The 17,109-nt window shown below is 32.7% G+C and overlaps 1 long non-coding RNA gene across 1 annotated transcript; it reads right to left on the bottom strand.

The window, feature by feature from the left end:
- Positions 1-8,939: 8,939 nt before the first annotated feature.
- LOC145242472 (uncharacterized) lies at positions 8,940-15,884 on the bottom strand. The gene is made up of 2 exons (XR_013862743.1): positions 15,632-15,884; positions 8,940-10,825 (listed from the first exon to the last, which is right to left on the bottom strand). It is a non-coding gene; the product is annotated as an uncharacterized LOC145242472 (long non-coding RNA).
- Positions 15,885-17,109: the final 1,225 nt, after the last annotated feature.

Below are 17,109 nucleotides of genomic sequence, written 5' to 3' on the forward strand. Positions count from 1 at the left end.
TGTGAATTATTGGCGATTCTAGACAAAGAGTGGCAAGTGACCAAACCTAGTGTGGTTGTAATATAAAGCTTCTTTGCTTCCAACTTATGAATTAAATCTTCCTTAGAAGACATTATTATCTACTCATGAAAAATTCAGAACAAGAATCAACAGTAAGGTTTTTTAAGTAAGCAATAAATTTGAAGAAATATTTATCCCCTTTATTTTTATAGAAGCAAACAACCTAAATCAACACCAGAACATTTAACAAAGAAAAATTTTTTTAGAGATGTAAATGATTCATCTTAATTAATTAACAATAAGTTAATTAAATTACTTGATGTTTGTTGTTTAGACAAATCACAAGGTGAAATTAAACCATTTAGACACTACAAGGAATTAAAATAAAATTATTATAGTAAATCAGGTGAAATTAAAACCACTTATTAAGCAAAAATAAAACCCACACAGAATTAATTATTTTAGTAAATAAGATGAAATTAAATTTATTTCAACTAAATCAGATCCTCACGAGATCAAATTAAATTATTTGGTAAATCAAATCCATCCAAGGAGTTAAAAAAAGATTAATTTGGCAAAAATCTATGTGAGAAATAACCTCACATAAATAGGATCTGGGGTATCAGTAAAGACAAACATTTACCTGGATTCCTTTCAAAGATATCGGGTCAATGGTTGCCAAATTAGTTAGCCTAAAATGGCGGTGTAACCTGGTAGAATAAGATTTTCACAATTGAACTGGAGTAATGAGTTCATGATTTCACAAATGGAAATTCAAATAATTCAAGTTAAAAGTTCTTCTGGCTGTTGGTTTTTATACCACTCAAATGCAGCTAACAAGAAGAGCAAATTAGATTGTTGAGGATAAAACCCGCCATACAGAATTTAAGAAAACATGAATGAGTTGTTATCGTATTGGCACCCAGACAGCAACTGCCTGTTATCCAAAAATAGAGATTAGAAGAGTGAAAGGAGAAAGGGCATTCTTCCCACCTTCATGTGGTCATACTTCATCTTTTTTATTTTTTGCCAATGGTTCATCTTATTCTCATTTCTAATTAGACAAGGTCTTATTTCAAACTGATATTTAACACTAAAAACTTAGCTACCTCAAGTCAAAAAAATAAAATTTAAGTTACATGCTATGTACTGTTCATAGTAAGGCCATTGTTGTATTTTGCTGTTAAAAAATGACAATAAACACTTGTATATAAAAATATAATTGTATATTTTTTTTATTGTTCAAGTTGTAACAAATGATTCGAGTAAGAGAGTTTAAGATGTTTGGATTTTGCACATATATTTTGCACGAGATGAGATTTTAATTGATTTCTAGCCAGTTTTTCTGCTCGGATCAAGTATCAGAAATTGTTATATAACACTTTAGGTGGCTACATTGTTTCCAGTATCACAAAGCACTCTTCTGGTATGCATCTTGGTGAAACTCATGTGGCTGGTCTGCTTCCAACATTTGTCTTCATGTGGCCATTCCCCAATTTGCATAGGCACTAATCATTTTCATGCTATTTCCATCCTAACTGGATAAGGTCTTTAACATTACTCTTGACTGAGAGTTTAGTCAGTTCATCTAGAAAAGATATACACAGTTACTGCGTACATAGGTGATGTTTAACCCAAAGAATCACAGGTTGTTTATAGTTTATTTTGATGGATGGTGTAATTCATTAAAACAAGTAGAAGACACGGAGAAAATTTTGTTTATCATGTTATAAATAATAAAATAATACAAGGATGATGTCATCCAGAGAACTAGAGGTAATAGGCATACATCATTCACTAAAACATATGGAAGACATCGGTAAGATTCTTTATGGCGTTGTAAATGAATGATGTCATACTTTATGATGTTATCCAGTGAGCACTGGGACAAACAAACATGATCCATAGTGGTTTAGCAATATAGAGCTTAATCCATGCAAAGCCACCTGGAAAAGGATTTAGACATGTGGAGTGAAGGTGAAAAGGCATGGAACCCCAAAACAAATGTGAGGATTCATTCCAATGCATTTATAAAAGGTTTTTAGATTTACATCTTTACATATATATATATATATATATATATATATATAATAAAAATAGGAAAGTATTTAAGTTCACTTTCATAATATATATTTTAAGTTGACCTGTGAAGATGTCTTGGATATGCGCAAAATTCATGTCCATTGATTAAAGCTTTCAACACATATGGGTCATTTTCAAGATTTAATAAAATAGTTAAAATCAAAGATTCAGAATTGGAAAGAGAAGACAGGTGTTAAAAGGCACTGAACTCTTAATGAACCCAAATATACAACACTTCCATGAAGATGCATTTATCAGCAGATTTTTTGATTGCATCTTATAATATATACAAATTTCTTTTTATTAGTTGAGGACTGATGAGCTTACAAGTTACCATTAGTGATAATGCATAGTTCTTCTTAAAAGAATAGAGCAATCTATGCTACTGATTTCACATTTTTGCAGATTGTGTTAATTACAAAACAATTGGCTTTCAATCTCAACTTGAAGTACTAAACTCAATGCAGCAAAATAAAAAAATTTGCTCATTCGATGCTTTATTAAATGCTTATCATATATCAAATGTGAGATTTTAAATGTTTATTGAGATTACCTACAGTTGCATATGATTTCTCACAAAATTCACAACGAAATGGTTTGTCACCAGTGTGGATCCGTTTATGAACTGTGACATCAGAAGCCTGTACAAAAGATTTCCCACATATTTCACAACGAAAAGGTTTCTCTCCAATATGACTCCTGTGATGCAAAACTAATCGGCTGTTTCGGTCAAAATTGCGACCACAGATTTTGCATCGATAAGGATTGTTACTGTCATGTACTTTGCTGTGACACTTGAGAAGACTATTTGCAGCAAAAGTTTTCTCACATTTTTCACACTTATATGGTTTCTCTCCTGTGTGTGTACTTATGTGTATTTTAAGATCATCTTTTCCAGTAAATGTATGACCACAAATTTCACACTTGTGAAATTTATAATCTCTTTTTATACCATCGTGGGTTATTTCATGACGGTTTCGTGTTCCAACTGAACTGAATCTTTTATTGCATAGTTGGCAGCTAAATGGCATTTCTCCTGTGTGTGTTCTTTGATGTTGTTTCAGATCACCTTTGCGTGCGAAACGAAAACCACAAATTTTACAGTAGAAAGGTTTTTCACCAGTATGCATCCGTTTGTGAAGAATCAAGGAATGTTTGGTTGATAAAATTTTGCCACAAATTTCACACCAGTTGGCTGATGTATTTACATCAGTTTTGTCAGTCCTCATTTCAGTACAAATGATATCGGAATCTAAATTGAATGTGGCCATTATTTTGAATGTAAAATTTTCTTTATCAACTGCAAGTGCTTCTGGTTTTGTCTTTCAAGTGGCCCTGTAAAAAAATAATTATAATTAAATTTTCTTTTTGTCTTCAATAAATGTTCATTATTAAATGTTACATGCAACAAGAATTCATGTGATTATATTTATGGAGAAAACATTATTTCACATTTTTCAATGGAATATAACAATAACTCAGAAAACTTAAAAACAATATAGTTCCCCTAATAATCATGAATGAATACTATTGTCACTACCTACATGTGTGTTACCCACTATTTACCTAGGTATTATATGTCCAAACAAATTATATTTGGAAATATCATTATCTACATATTAATTCCATATGACTAACTACCTACAAAGAAGATCTCTTATAACCCGGTATGGTACAACTATAATGCTGATAATCACTTTAATATATTTGTGTCATAGTTTAACTCTCTTGCTATATATATTATATAAGTGACATATTGGGGTAAGTTTGCTTGTGTAATATTAATTAATGAATAATTATTCAGAAGAAATGGGCGAAGAGTTAACATACGTTTGGAGCAACAAATACTGTAAAATGTTATTTTTGGAACCATTCAAAAAAGTCATATTCTTTGTATAATGATGGTCGAAATGGTCATGTTCTGATCAGAATATTGAAAGATTATGTTTTCTGGATGATGACAGCAAAAGGGCAAATAATCAAACTAGGATTGTATTATATTTTAAATACTAATATCTAATTTTAATGTTATAATTTGATGGTAGTGTGCCATATTTCATGATTACATAAACTCTTCTAAACAGGAGCCTACAACAAAGAATGAGCAATCTTCATCCATCCTGAATTACAAAAAAAAAAAAATTGAGTTCTTTCCAATCATCAAAAATTAGACATATTGATGGATGATCTATACTCATCTCAAAATATGCTGAACCACTTAGAGTGATTACCTCACTACAAACCGAGAAAGAAGTAAAAAATACATTGTAACATGTTTAGGAAGCATTAAACCTTGAAGAAATAAAATAAATTATATTAAACGATTTTTTTTAAATATCAAAAACAAAATAAAGACACAAATAAATCTCAGAAGTGATGAAGTAGTTATGTACAGCAATAATGTGATTATTCCTGCAATATTACAGAGTAAAAGACTAAAAGAATTTCATGTTAGCATTTCAAGAATAAAAAATTTCATCGGGAGCTACATATATCAGAAAAGTATGTACAAAGACATTGAAAATGCGGCAAAACTATGCAAAGATTGTGCTTTGACAGCAAACATACCTTTTATATAGATTTTGCTGGTCCACTGAATAATTACTATCAGTTAATAGTAATGGAAAGCTTCTCAAAATGACTGGACATATTAAAATGTAATAAAAACAATCATCAAAGTAACCTTTAATTTTTTACATTAATTGTTCGTCCAGTTCAGATCATTGTCTGTATTGTCAGAGACAATGAAACATAATTCACGTTCAGTGAATTTAAACTATTCTGTTAAACATTTAAGCATACCATGTAAGAAGCAACTGCCAGGCAGAACGTTTTGGAAACACATTCAAAAGAGCACTTAAGGTGTACACCTATCAAAAAGGCCATGCAAGAATTTTTAAAGGTGTACAGAATAACCGCAAATAATAATTTTCCATCTTCCATGACGCCAACAGAAGCAATGTTTGAAAGGAAGATTAAGACAGTATTTGATAGATTATTGACAACCCATATGAAACCAGAACATGAAAAAATGTCATGTAGGGATGCTTCAAAGTTGGATAAAAAGTTTTCTTTTGAGTATTAGAAAAAAAAATACATCCAACTGGGAAACGGGGATGGTGGAAAAACAGATGGAAAATATGATTTATCTGATAAAAAGGTACAAATTTAGTAATAAAAAACACATGAAACAGATAAGGAAATGATATTCAAATGCTCTAGAGAATAATACCCACGAGGATGAATTAATGGATGTCACGTTTGATACATTCAAGATACCAATCTCACAAACTGGTGATAAACAATGAAGATCAAAAAGATAACATAAAATTATGGAATTGATTATAATAAACCTTTAAAGGAAAACATATTGACTTCATATAAAGTAAGGCTAAAAAGGGGAGTGGTTATGGTACGATACACCTTATTTCATGACCAAATGGGATCTTCCAGACATTATGTATTGTGGAGCCTATGATGAAGGATGAGCAGTCTTTCGGTAAAATATATTGTGTATTTTTGTAAGTACACACTCTTATAAATTTTAGCCTTCGACTGTCTTCAGGCATGTTGGTTGTTGTTTTAAAAGAAGTCAGTGGCCCTGTAGATATTTTCATATTCTTTGACTTAGTTTGTATTTTATGATTATTGGAACAAAGGAACACATTTCCCTTTGTGGAACAAGGTCAAAATAATTGATAGGGATGCAAGGTGGAGGGTCAGACAGCTCAAGGAGTGTGTGCAGTCAGCATCAACCCTATTCAGGGTTTAACCGGCTTCTTCCGAAGGAGGAAGTTTCATGGGAGTATGAAATTCACAAGCGATCCCCAGTTGCATGTATATCCCCGTTAGGGGAGATGACGACGTTAGGTTTTTACAACTTTTTGCAAGGAAGTGTCGACGTCCTCCTACATACAGCACCTGGACTTCCCAAATTGGTCACCCATTTTAGTAATGACAAGGCCCAATGTTGCTTAACTTCGGTGATGTGACGGGAACCAGTATGTCAACATGATTATGCCGTATATACAGCTCAAAGAGGCAACAGATATGCTAAAAAAGGAAAACTACTAAGCAGACCAAGCCTAGAAATTAGTAGCATTCGGGAGCCTCTAATTGTAGAAAAAACAAACATTATACAACCTTTAAAATTTTGGTCATAGAAAAGAGATAATCCACTGTCGATCTTTATTAGAGTTGCCTCCCCTTTGTCATCCAATTTTTCACAAATATGAAAAAAATAAATGCAATATAAACGATCAGCCCTCATCTAAAAAATTCAGAACTTTAATGGACCGTGCTGAAATTATATTATATAGAAAGCCATTCTTAATAGGGTGGGGGGAAGTATTATTAACCTAGTCTATACTTTTACCTAACACTTTATTAAATAAGAAACTGACATGTATTATCTATTTTTATTTAGCATTAGTTAACATTAAATATGTGTTTCTCAATCCAATTTTTTTTATTAGTCTACTGTAAAGCAAGTGTTGCCTAATCACTAACTGCACTTTAAAATAATTATTTTTTGAGTAGCATGAATTTTAAATAAGGTGCTTCTACAGTGTAGTACCCATATAAAAAATACAAACAATTTATAATGAAACCATGTATTTTGAAAAACTGCCGAGTCATTTTCCGGAAGTGACGTCATTTGTCTAAAACCCATAGTGTTGATGATGGTGGTGGTGGTGGTGGGTGGGAAACTAGCACAATTATATTGCTTTTAAAAGTACTCTGGACGCCACCAGGGATTACCAAACCTTTTTTTTTAGGTGAGGTTGAGGTGTGGTAAATTAGTGCCTGTTCATTCTGCCAAGTATTACCATCACTTTTTCTGTTTATGGAGAGGGGGCCAGTAGATGAGGTCACTGAAATGCTGCATCAGAACAGATACTACACTTTGATCTTAGCCAAAAGACCAAGTATTATGTCCTCCTTAAAAAAATACAAAATAACCGAAACAGCATATATTTTAAGAGGAGAGGAGGGGTATAAGGAATAAGTCCCAGAAATGGCTGAAGCAGTTTATGATCTCATAAATACTTTATTTCATATATATTTGTAAAGGAAGGGGGATACAGAGTCAGGCTCGGAAATGGTTGAAGCAGTTGACGATCTCAAAAAATTTATTTCACATATATTTTTACCAGTGTGGAGGGGGGGGGGCGATATGGTGTCAGTCTAGGAAATTGCTGAAACAGTTTACGATCTCAAAATTACTTTATTTCATATATATTTATAAGAGACGGGGGTGGGGGATATGAAGTCAGTTCGAGAAATGTTGGAGGCAGTTTATGATCTCAAATTTCCTTTATTTCATATCTATTTTTAAGAGAGGGAGAGGATATGGAGTCGGTGCCAGAAATGACTGAAGCAGTTTACGATCACATATCTATTTTTAAGAGATAGGGTGATATGGTGTCGGTCCCGGAAATGGTAGTAGAACTTTACGATCTCATATTTACTTTGTTTCATATATATTTTTTAAGACAAGAGATAGGGAAAACTGACATACAGAATACCTAACTATTCTGTACTTTCACCCAACAATTTAATACATAAAAAAACTGACATATGGAATATGGACTATGCTGAAATAATAACGTTATAATTTAGAAAGCCATTCTTAATATAGGGAGAGCAGGGTATTTTTGTAAAATATTCTGTACTTTCACTTAACAATTTAATAAATAAAAAATTGACATGTGGAATACAGACCGTGCTGAAAGCCATTCTTAATATGGGGAAGGGAGATATTTTTTTACTATTCTATACTTTCACATAAAATTTATTAAATAAGAAACTGATATACAGAATATGGACTGTGCTGAAATAATAATGTTATTGTTTAGAAGGCCATTCTTAATATGGGGAGGGTATGATTTTTAACTAATCTGTACTCTCACCTAACAATTTAATAAAAAACTGACATATGAAATATGGACCATACTGAAATAACAATATTAGTGTTTAGAAAAACATTCTTAATATGGGGAGAGGAGGCTATTTTTTTTTAAACTATTCTGTATTTTCACCTAACAATTTATTAAATAAGAAATTGACATATGGAATACAGACCATGCTGAAATAATATTTACATATTTATTTGAAAAATCTGCTGAGTCCTATTCTAGAAATTATATAATTTCCCTTAAAATTATAGTGTCGGTAGTGGGAAAAGAAACACAGTAATGACAAATTTTCTGTTGAAGCAAGCCTTGCCTAATCACTAACCAAGACAATGTATTTATGTATTTATTTGGAAATCCTAATGATTCATCTTCTAATAGTAAATTCATTTTTCTTAAAATTATGATGGCCTTGATGGGAAAAGAAATTAGTCCGTATACATTGTACAATACGTGTCGAGAGTATGTTAAATTATTTCATATATATATTTACATTACCCGCCAGAGGGTAAGAAAATTATTTAATATATGTGTTGTACATTATCCACACTAGGAATTGTAAAATTATTTAATGTGTTGTACATTATCCATACTAGGAATTGTAAAATTATTTAATATATGTGTTGTACATTATCCGTACTACGAATTGCAAAATTATTTAATATTCATGCTGTCAATCACATGTCCAAGGAAAGTTTAAATTATTTTGTACATAATTTGTGTAATTCACGTTCTAGATTAGGTAAAATATTCTTTTGCTTGAGATAACAAATGATATCTAGACATAAAAAATTCCTCTCTCTCCTAAGAATAACAGATATGGTCAAAGTCAACTTCATTTTTCTCATTGTTTTATACAGTCTGGAGCAACGGCGGGTGGGCCTGCTAATATCTAATAAAATAAAAATAACCTAAAACGAAATATGTTACATGTGTACACTATTTGAAATTTCCTTAAATTTATTTTATTCACTCTTTGCTTAAAACAAAAATTTTCTATTTTCCTTTTTGGGAGTGAGAAGGGTGACTTGATTTTAATAGTACTTCCAAGTCCCCCTGCTGTTATTTTATGAGTGTTCAATATCACAGATGGATCAAGTGTGTATAAACACAGTGTCACCTAGAATAAGGACCTTCTATATCTTTTCTTAGTATTGCCTGGAAGTCATAATTCAAAGTGTTCAATATGTCGTATATAGAAGGTAGTAACCCCAAAATTCTCAATATTCTAGATAGAGCACATGTATTTAAATGCAGCATTGTCCTGGAGAAAGAACTACTCTGTCCTTTTTTTTTTTTTTTTTTTACACAGTGATTACCACTTATCAAGGCCCGGAAGCCACTCAGGGATAAGGGTTATTGCAAGTACATTATGTTAGTGTGGAGATTTGATGAAGTGTTTACTTAAGGGGGTGGTTCATTAGGAATTTGTTAACATTGGACTTGAAGACATCCAAGTTGTAGTCCGGTGGGAAGCAGGCAGACGGAACAGAGTTCCACAGGCGTGCAGTTCTAAGAGAGAAGCTTTGTTCATGGAATCCGCGTTTTGATTTAGGCACAGATATAGAGTGGGGGAAATTTTTCACAGTGGATTCAGCTAGATGGGTGTTTTTCATGAAAGATTCGCGAGGGGGGACTAGAGATTGGAGTTCAGATAAGCACCTGCCATGAAAATAACGATAAAACAAGGATAGGCTCGCAACGTCTCTTCTGTGGGAGAGAGGTTGCAGGGTAGAGAAAAGGGCATCCCCCACTAAACCACGAAGTCTATTTTGTACTCTGTCAAGGCAGGATAGGCTGTTTTTAGCAGCTCCTGCCCAGATATGGCAACAGTATTCCATCCTTGAACGTACTTGGCTTTTATATTGTTTGTTATAAGAGGAAGAGACATAGAAGCTTTAATATAAAAGTATTACACATGCAATTTAACTTTTTCTAATTTGGAAAATGTTTGAAATTTTTTCATTCATTAGTTTGTTCACCGTTTACTTTATTAAATGCTTATCATATATCAAATGTGAGATTTTAAATGTTTATCAAAATTAACTTTTCTTGCATATGACTTCTCACAAAATTCACAACGAAATGGTTTGTCACCAGTGTGGATCCGTTTATGAACTGTGACATCAGAAGCCTGTACAAAAGATTTCCCACATATTTCACAACGAAAAGGTTTCTCTCCAATATGACTCCTGTGATGCAAAACTAATCGGCTGTTACGGTCAAAATTGCGACCACAGATCTTGCATCGATAAGGATTGTTACTGTCATGTACTTTGCTGTGACACTTGAGAAGACTATTTGCAGCAAAAGTTTTCTCACATTTTTCACACTTATATGGTTTCTCTCCTGTGTGTGTACTTATGTGTATTTTAAGATCATATTTCCTGATAAATGTATGACCACAAATTTCACACTTGTGAAATTTATAATCTCTTTTTATACCATCGTGGGTCATTTCATGACGGTTTCGTGTTCCAACTGAACTGAATCTTTTATTGCATAGTTGGCAGCTAAATGGCATTTCTCCTGTGTGTGTTCTTTGATGTTGTTTCAGATCACCTTTGCGTGCGAAACGAAAACCACAAATTTTACAGTAGAAAGGCTTTTCACCAGTATGCATCCGTTTGTGAAGAATCAAGGAATGTTTAGTTGATAAAATTTTGCCACAAATTTCACACCAGTTGGCTGATGTATTTACATCAGTTTTGTCAGTTCTCATTTCTGTACAAATGATATCAGAATCTAAATCGAATGTAGCCATTGTTTTGAATGTAAAATTTTCTTCAGAAGCTGCAGTCAGTTTTGTTGTTGTCTTTCAAGTGACCCTGAAAAAACAATTATAATTAAATTTTCTTTTTGTCTTCAATAAATTTCATTATTAAACAAATATTGTATACCGTTATATGACCATGTCTATGAGGGTACAATTTTCTCATATTATTTCCCATATTATTCAATCTATTTGATTATAGGGATCGGATCCCCAAAAAAGTATTATATTTGAAAGAATCAGCTACATAGTAATATCTTAGCTATTTCCACTAAGGATAATTGCTCTAATACATGTGTTGTGTCTGTTACACTCTTTCTTTCTCTCCCTCTTTGATGATGTAAAAGCTGTTCTAGAGTTTCAGCAAAGTTAACTGAAAACAATTTTTTATGGAAGATAAATTCTGTGTATTTGGGGGGGGGGGGAGGAGGGGCAGGAATTTTTTATGCTGAAATTTTAGTAAAAAAAAATGACCTACCCTTCCACTAACGCTAGGTTTGAGTTGTAAACCCTACTAATACAAATGGTTTTTTTCACCCTATTACTCACTCTAAAAAATTTCCTTTAATACTCTTACTAAGCCTAAGTTCAAGTAGAAAGCCTTCTCCAAACAAAAAAAAAAAGACATTGTGTCTCTCATTTGCAAGGGAAAAACTATAAAAAGAATTAGAGTACTTCTTCATACATTCAATAAATTGTTATTTTTAAGTTCTTCTTTTTTTATTTAGGAGTCATCACTTATAAAGGCCTGGAGGTCACTCGAGGATAAGGGTTATTGAGTGTACAGTAATCAATGGGATAATATCATAGTAATTGTTAGTCATGGAAATTTGGTAGATTGGATTACTTAAGGGAGCGGTTCATCAAGAATTTGTTTATGTTGGACTTGAAGACAACCAAGTTGTAGTCAGCTGAGAAACAGGCAAACAGAAGAGAGTTCCATAGGCATGCAGTTCTAAGAAAGAAGCTTTGTTCATGGAATCTACGTTTTGTCTTAGGCACAGTCAAAGAGTGGGGAAAATTATTGACAGTGGTCTCAGCTAGACAGGTGTTTTTCGTGAAAGATTGGTGAGAGGGGACTAGAGATTGGAGCTCAAATGAGCACTTGCCGTGGAAATAATGATAAAACAAAGACAGGTTCACGACGTCCCTTCTGTGGGAAAGAGGTTGCAGGAAAGACAAAAGAGAATCCCCCACTAAGCTACGATGTCTATTTTCAAGAAAGGATAAGCTGCTTATAGCAGCTCCTGCCCAGATGTGGCAACAATACTCCATCCTTGGACGGACTTGGCTTTTATATACATAGAGAATTGCATCAGTAGTGAGATATCTAGCAGTAGAAGGACCCCACCATTTTTCCAGAACCCTTGCCAACAGATTTTATGTACATGTTCCATTTCAGATCAGGAGTAAAGGTCAGGCCCAGAAACTTGTCAAAACCTGAGGCTTCCCCAATACGAGAGCCCTCCATTTCAATAGATGCCAGATGGGGATCAGAGTGTTGATGATGTAAAGATAGGAGCTTGGCTTTAGATGCATTAAAAGTAAGCAGCCACCTCTTCCCCATTGTACCATGCGCTCAAGATCAGAGGAGAGAGAATTAGAAAGAACTTGGTCATTTACGACCTTTGATGTTAATTTTTTTTTTTTATTGCAGACTATTATCCTCATCTTTTCTTAGATGTTTCACGTTTTGGCCAACTATTCTTCTGGCCTTGATCAGGTGTGAAACGCGACGGATAGGAACTCTGAATCTCCTGACTGCATTCACTGCAATTAGTGCCTTCCGTAGTAAAAAAAAATTTTTTTTTTAAAATAAAATTAATAAATAATACTCATCTAAATAATGAATTTCAATTAAATAACACGTACGGACCCAACCATGGAAGCTCAGATAATAAATAAACATGAATTTGTAAGACCAAAAAATTCAACCTTGATCGCCCTCGGGACTCGTGACGCAGGTGATAGAGACGTTGAATCTCTATGGTTCCAGGTGAGAATTGTCTGAAGATAGCGGTTTCAATCCTACCCAAACTGACCAGAGGCTTACTTGGCCAAAACGTGGTGAGACGACAACAACTACGGAAGGCATTTGAAAATATTTATAAGTCATGCTTTTAAAGTTTATTTATAAGTCATGCTTTTAAAGTTTATTTATTTATAAGTCATGCTTTTAAAGTTTATTTATTTATAAGTCATGCTTTTAAAGTTTATTTATTTATAAGTCATGCTTTTAGTTCTGCTGATAAAAAAAACAACAAAAATAAATTAATCCAAATACTAATCCTAAGTCTTGGGCAGAAATATAAAAGGAATGATAACATTAAAATATACTCCTATTAATATAGAGCTCTAAGAGTGTGATTTTCTCTTAAAATGTCCTGTTAGACAATAGGACTTTTTTATCCACAAATGTTACACACCAATTAACCTCATCCTTTATCTGATCTTCTTTGAATGGTGAGGGGATTGGAAGGTAAAATGAATAATTCTTGTTTGCCAAATATGAGAATGATAAGCTGACATAATGACACAATAAAAAAATACACAAATTGATGATATATGTATTTTAATTATGAGATAATACAAGAAATATCTTGCAAACAAAGTGTGTTTGTGACTTAATTAAAAGACCAACTTATCTGATATTGCCTGTTTAAGTATTACAGCGTACTATTTAAGTATTACATCTGTGAAAGCAAGTTGTTTTTAATGTTTCACAAAAACGACTCAGTAAATGCACTTTAACCAAATGACTGCATTCAAGGAGGAAGAGAATTGAGAGTTCTGCTTGTAGTCCATCAAAATGAAGTATCTGATGATTGGTCAAAGAGAATTATTTTCTTAATCAAATGGAGTTATTTTGGAAGGCAAGGGAAGTAATTTATTAACACAAAAGAAAAGAGGAGATAATTTATTTTAGAAGACAATGATTGTGAAGATGTTTTAATTATTAAATAACTTTATCGTCATTAGAATAAACATTTTAGCCACTTTATTTTAAATTTAAATTACAAAAAGAAAATCTAGATTTGGTCCTTTTTATTTTCATTTTTCTTATTTTGTTTTTCTTGGAGATGGGACATTTTACCAAATGCAAAACATTCAATAACTATAACCAAGAAATCTTTTTAAGATTCTAACCGTCTCTTGAAGCACAATTGTTTGGATCACTTTTGCACTTCATTCACCGGATATATTTCTGTTGAAGGTAGAAACTTGTCAAAAATATGTGCGCTTGCGCATACAGAAATGGCCACCACTGATAACATATAGAATTACATGGCTTAATATTTGGAAAACTACTTGTTTTTCATCTAATTTTAATTTTTCGCCAATACTACACTGTGACAAGGCAGTTTGGTTCATGAGTGCACATTTAACAGCCTTCGTTTATGCTTGCACGTAGCATAAATGAAGGCTAGGTTGTGAAATGGAAAATAGTCCCATAATTCAGGAGTTAATACCATGTAAACGGTAAATTTTCGACGGAAATGGTTATCATTCTTTTAAAGCACACCGAAATCTACAAAAAAATATTTTGTTCTATATGAACGTGAGACAGGCCTTAAAGTAAAATAATACCGATTTTTCTTTATTTTTTTAATTTCCTTGTGTCTTTATTGAAAGATGAAAACAGAAAAAGAAATCGAACAAAAAACCTTTTAGCCAATAAACGCACAAAAAAATGCCCCCTCTCTCAGGTGGCCAGAAAGTGGGTGCTCATTTTAAGTTAAATTTACATGGAAAAGTGATCACTCAATTTTGAAAAAAGTAATTTCTTCATATCATGAAAACTATTTTTTTGCGACGGAAACGGTTTGCAGATTCGTTTTTAGCGCACCGAAATCTACAAAAAAAAAAAAAAAAAAAAAAAAAAAAGACGGGCCTTAAAGTAAAAATTTTACCAAGTTGTTTTCCTTTGTTTTGTTTTCTTTGCTTTTTTGTTTCTTTTTTCATTTATTAATATATTTAAAAATAATTTTTAAAAAAAGATGTTGCTGTTTTGAAAATGACTTAAAAATAAAAAATTATACAAAATACTGTTAGAAACTCACCCAATTGTAACAATTGAGTGGGTTTCTAACAGTATTTTGGATATTTTTCTTATGACCTGCCCCAGTGTAATATACCCCCCCAACCACCCCATGTTAAGAACGGCTTTCGGAATAACCCCCTCATAACCTCTCTTTGTTAAGAACGGCTTACGAGGTGGGGGGGTCATCCCGGAAGCCGTTTTTAACATAGGGAGGTTGGGGTGCTAATACGCTGGGGCACATCGTAAAAATTTACCGTATTTTGTATATTTTTTTAGTTTAAGTCACTTTCAAAACTGAATTTTACGAACCAACTCGCGGCCATTTTTCTTGTTCTCATGTAAACGCTAGACACTTTATTGTTGTTTTTTTTTTTTTTTTAACGATTTAACGCTTTAAAGTGAGTAAAACTTTTCCAGATAGGTAGAAGAGCAACTTATCCTGCCTTTGATAACATTTATTTGTTATGTATTTGAATTTTTTACCACCTTTTCGAATTTCTGTGGACTGTAAAGCAAACCCTAAAAATCAAATGTTGGGAAAAATTCTAAAACTAAGAAATATAAATAAAATAAACATAGAAAAAGTAATTCGAGATAAGAAAAGTTATCTCCCTTGATATAACAAGTTGCCACCTTAAGGTGGAAAAAAAAGGGGGGGGTACACGTGTTACATACAGTAAATATTAACTAGGTAGACATAACCAATATATAATAATTGACAATACGAGTTTGAGCAAGAAGAAGAAAAAAAAAAAAAATTTTTTTTCGATGAATTATAACATAACAATGTGCGTTAATGAACGAAAACAAACTTCTTACCACTTTCGTGTTTGCAAAAGTTTTTTTTTCCTGAAGATTTTTAAATAATTGAAGTTCTCTTCAAATCAAAATTGATTTTAAAGACCAAATTAAATTCATAAACAAACTTTCTCGGATATTATTTGTATAAAACTTGTTGGAAAATACTTTACAAAGAAAAACAATAAAAAAATTTTTTTTTTTTTTTTACACCTGGGAGATAAAACGGCCAAAAACACACGTGACCGGTGTTTGTTTGATTTTTGTCCCGTCTAAAAATCTTAACCAGTCTTGCCAATTTAGCGGTTTTCCCGCTTGATCTGGAGATTTTGTTCGCAATCTAGCGGGTAAAATTTTGATCTAGCGCCTAGCGGGTTTTCTAGAAAATCTGAAGATATTTGACACACCCACAATTTTAGATTAAAAGAACAAAGAAAAGTACTTGAAAATACTTTAAAACAAAATAAACTCATTCAGGTAGGTAGAAAAGTAGCATTTATTGCCTTTGGTAACAATTATTTATTGATTATTTGTTTCTTTTTCAACATTTTTTTTCGGCTAACAATTTTTAAAACTTGCTATAAAATCGATTTTTCCACGTACATTTTATTGAAGGAAAGACATTCCAGCATCTACAGTTTAAAATGCGATCTAAGCTCTCCCCTTAATTTAAAAGTATTTATTCACTTGGTAAAAGTGTAGAAAAGTTAACAGTCGAAAATTGTAATAAAAAAGCAAAAACAGCAACAAAAAACCTACACTAAACGCAGTAAAATTTAATTATCTACCGACCTGTATACTTTTAACGTGCTAAAAGTAATTTTTTTTGTTTTTTTTCTAATTTCAAATATGTTGTTAAAAGGTTTTTACACACTGAAGAAAAATGGCTGCTTAACGCTTAACAATATCATAGCCTATCCCTAACCTTAACCATAACCCGGCGCCTTCATGGCGAGACTAATCAAACAGAATAATGGCGCGCAGCCCCAACTGTAAAACCCAGTTGCACACGCGACTGTATAAAGATTACTTCAGCTGCACTGCACGCACATCATCTTTCTACGCCCACGCAGATTCGGTGGGCATATAAACTAAACTCTGCCTGTTCACATGGATGTAGTCCAAAGCATCTTACGTCACAAATCTTTTCATCCAATCAGATTACGAAGAAAACAAATTTCAAAAATGTTTTTTTGCTGACAGTGTTCGTGGAGCTGGTTTGGATCTATAAAAAGGGCATTTTGTGCCCAAACCTCAGTCAGCATGCTGCAAACATCAACGTCGATCTCCATCCACTGGACATTAAACGCGCACACGCCCAATAATTAATTCTCCTCGTGGAGATAGACTTTTTACCCTAATGGATTTTTACCCTTTTCTATCTCTCTGCTAAAGTAAGCGATGCACTTTTATGTTGGTTAATTCTTCCTAAAAAGAACTGGTTATTTCTAACCAAGGACTTTCATTATTCTATTTCATTTCATTTTATTACCTCAGTC

Source organism: Euprymna scolopes, chromosome 21 (genome assembly GCF_053919585.1).
Source record: "Euprymna scolopes isolate OS-2025 chromosome 21, ASM5391958v1, whole genome shotgun sequence".
Classification (NCBI taxonomy): domain Eukaryota; kingdom Metazoa; phylum Mollusca; class Cephalopoda; order Sepiida; family Sepiolidae; genus Euprymna; species Euprymna scolopes.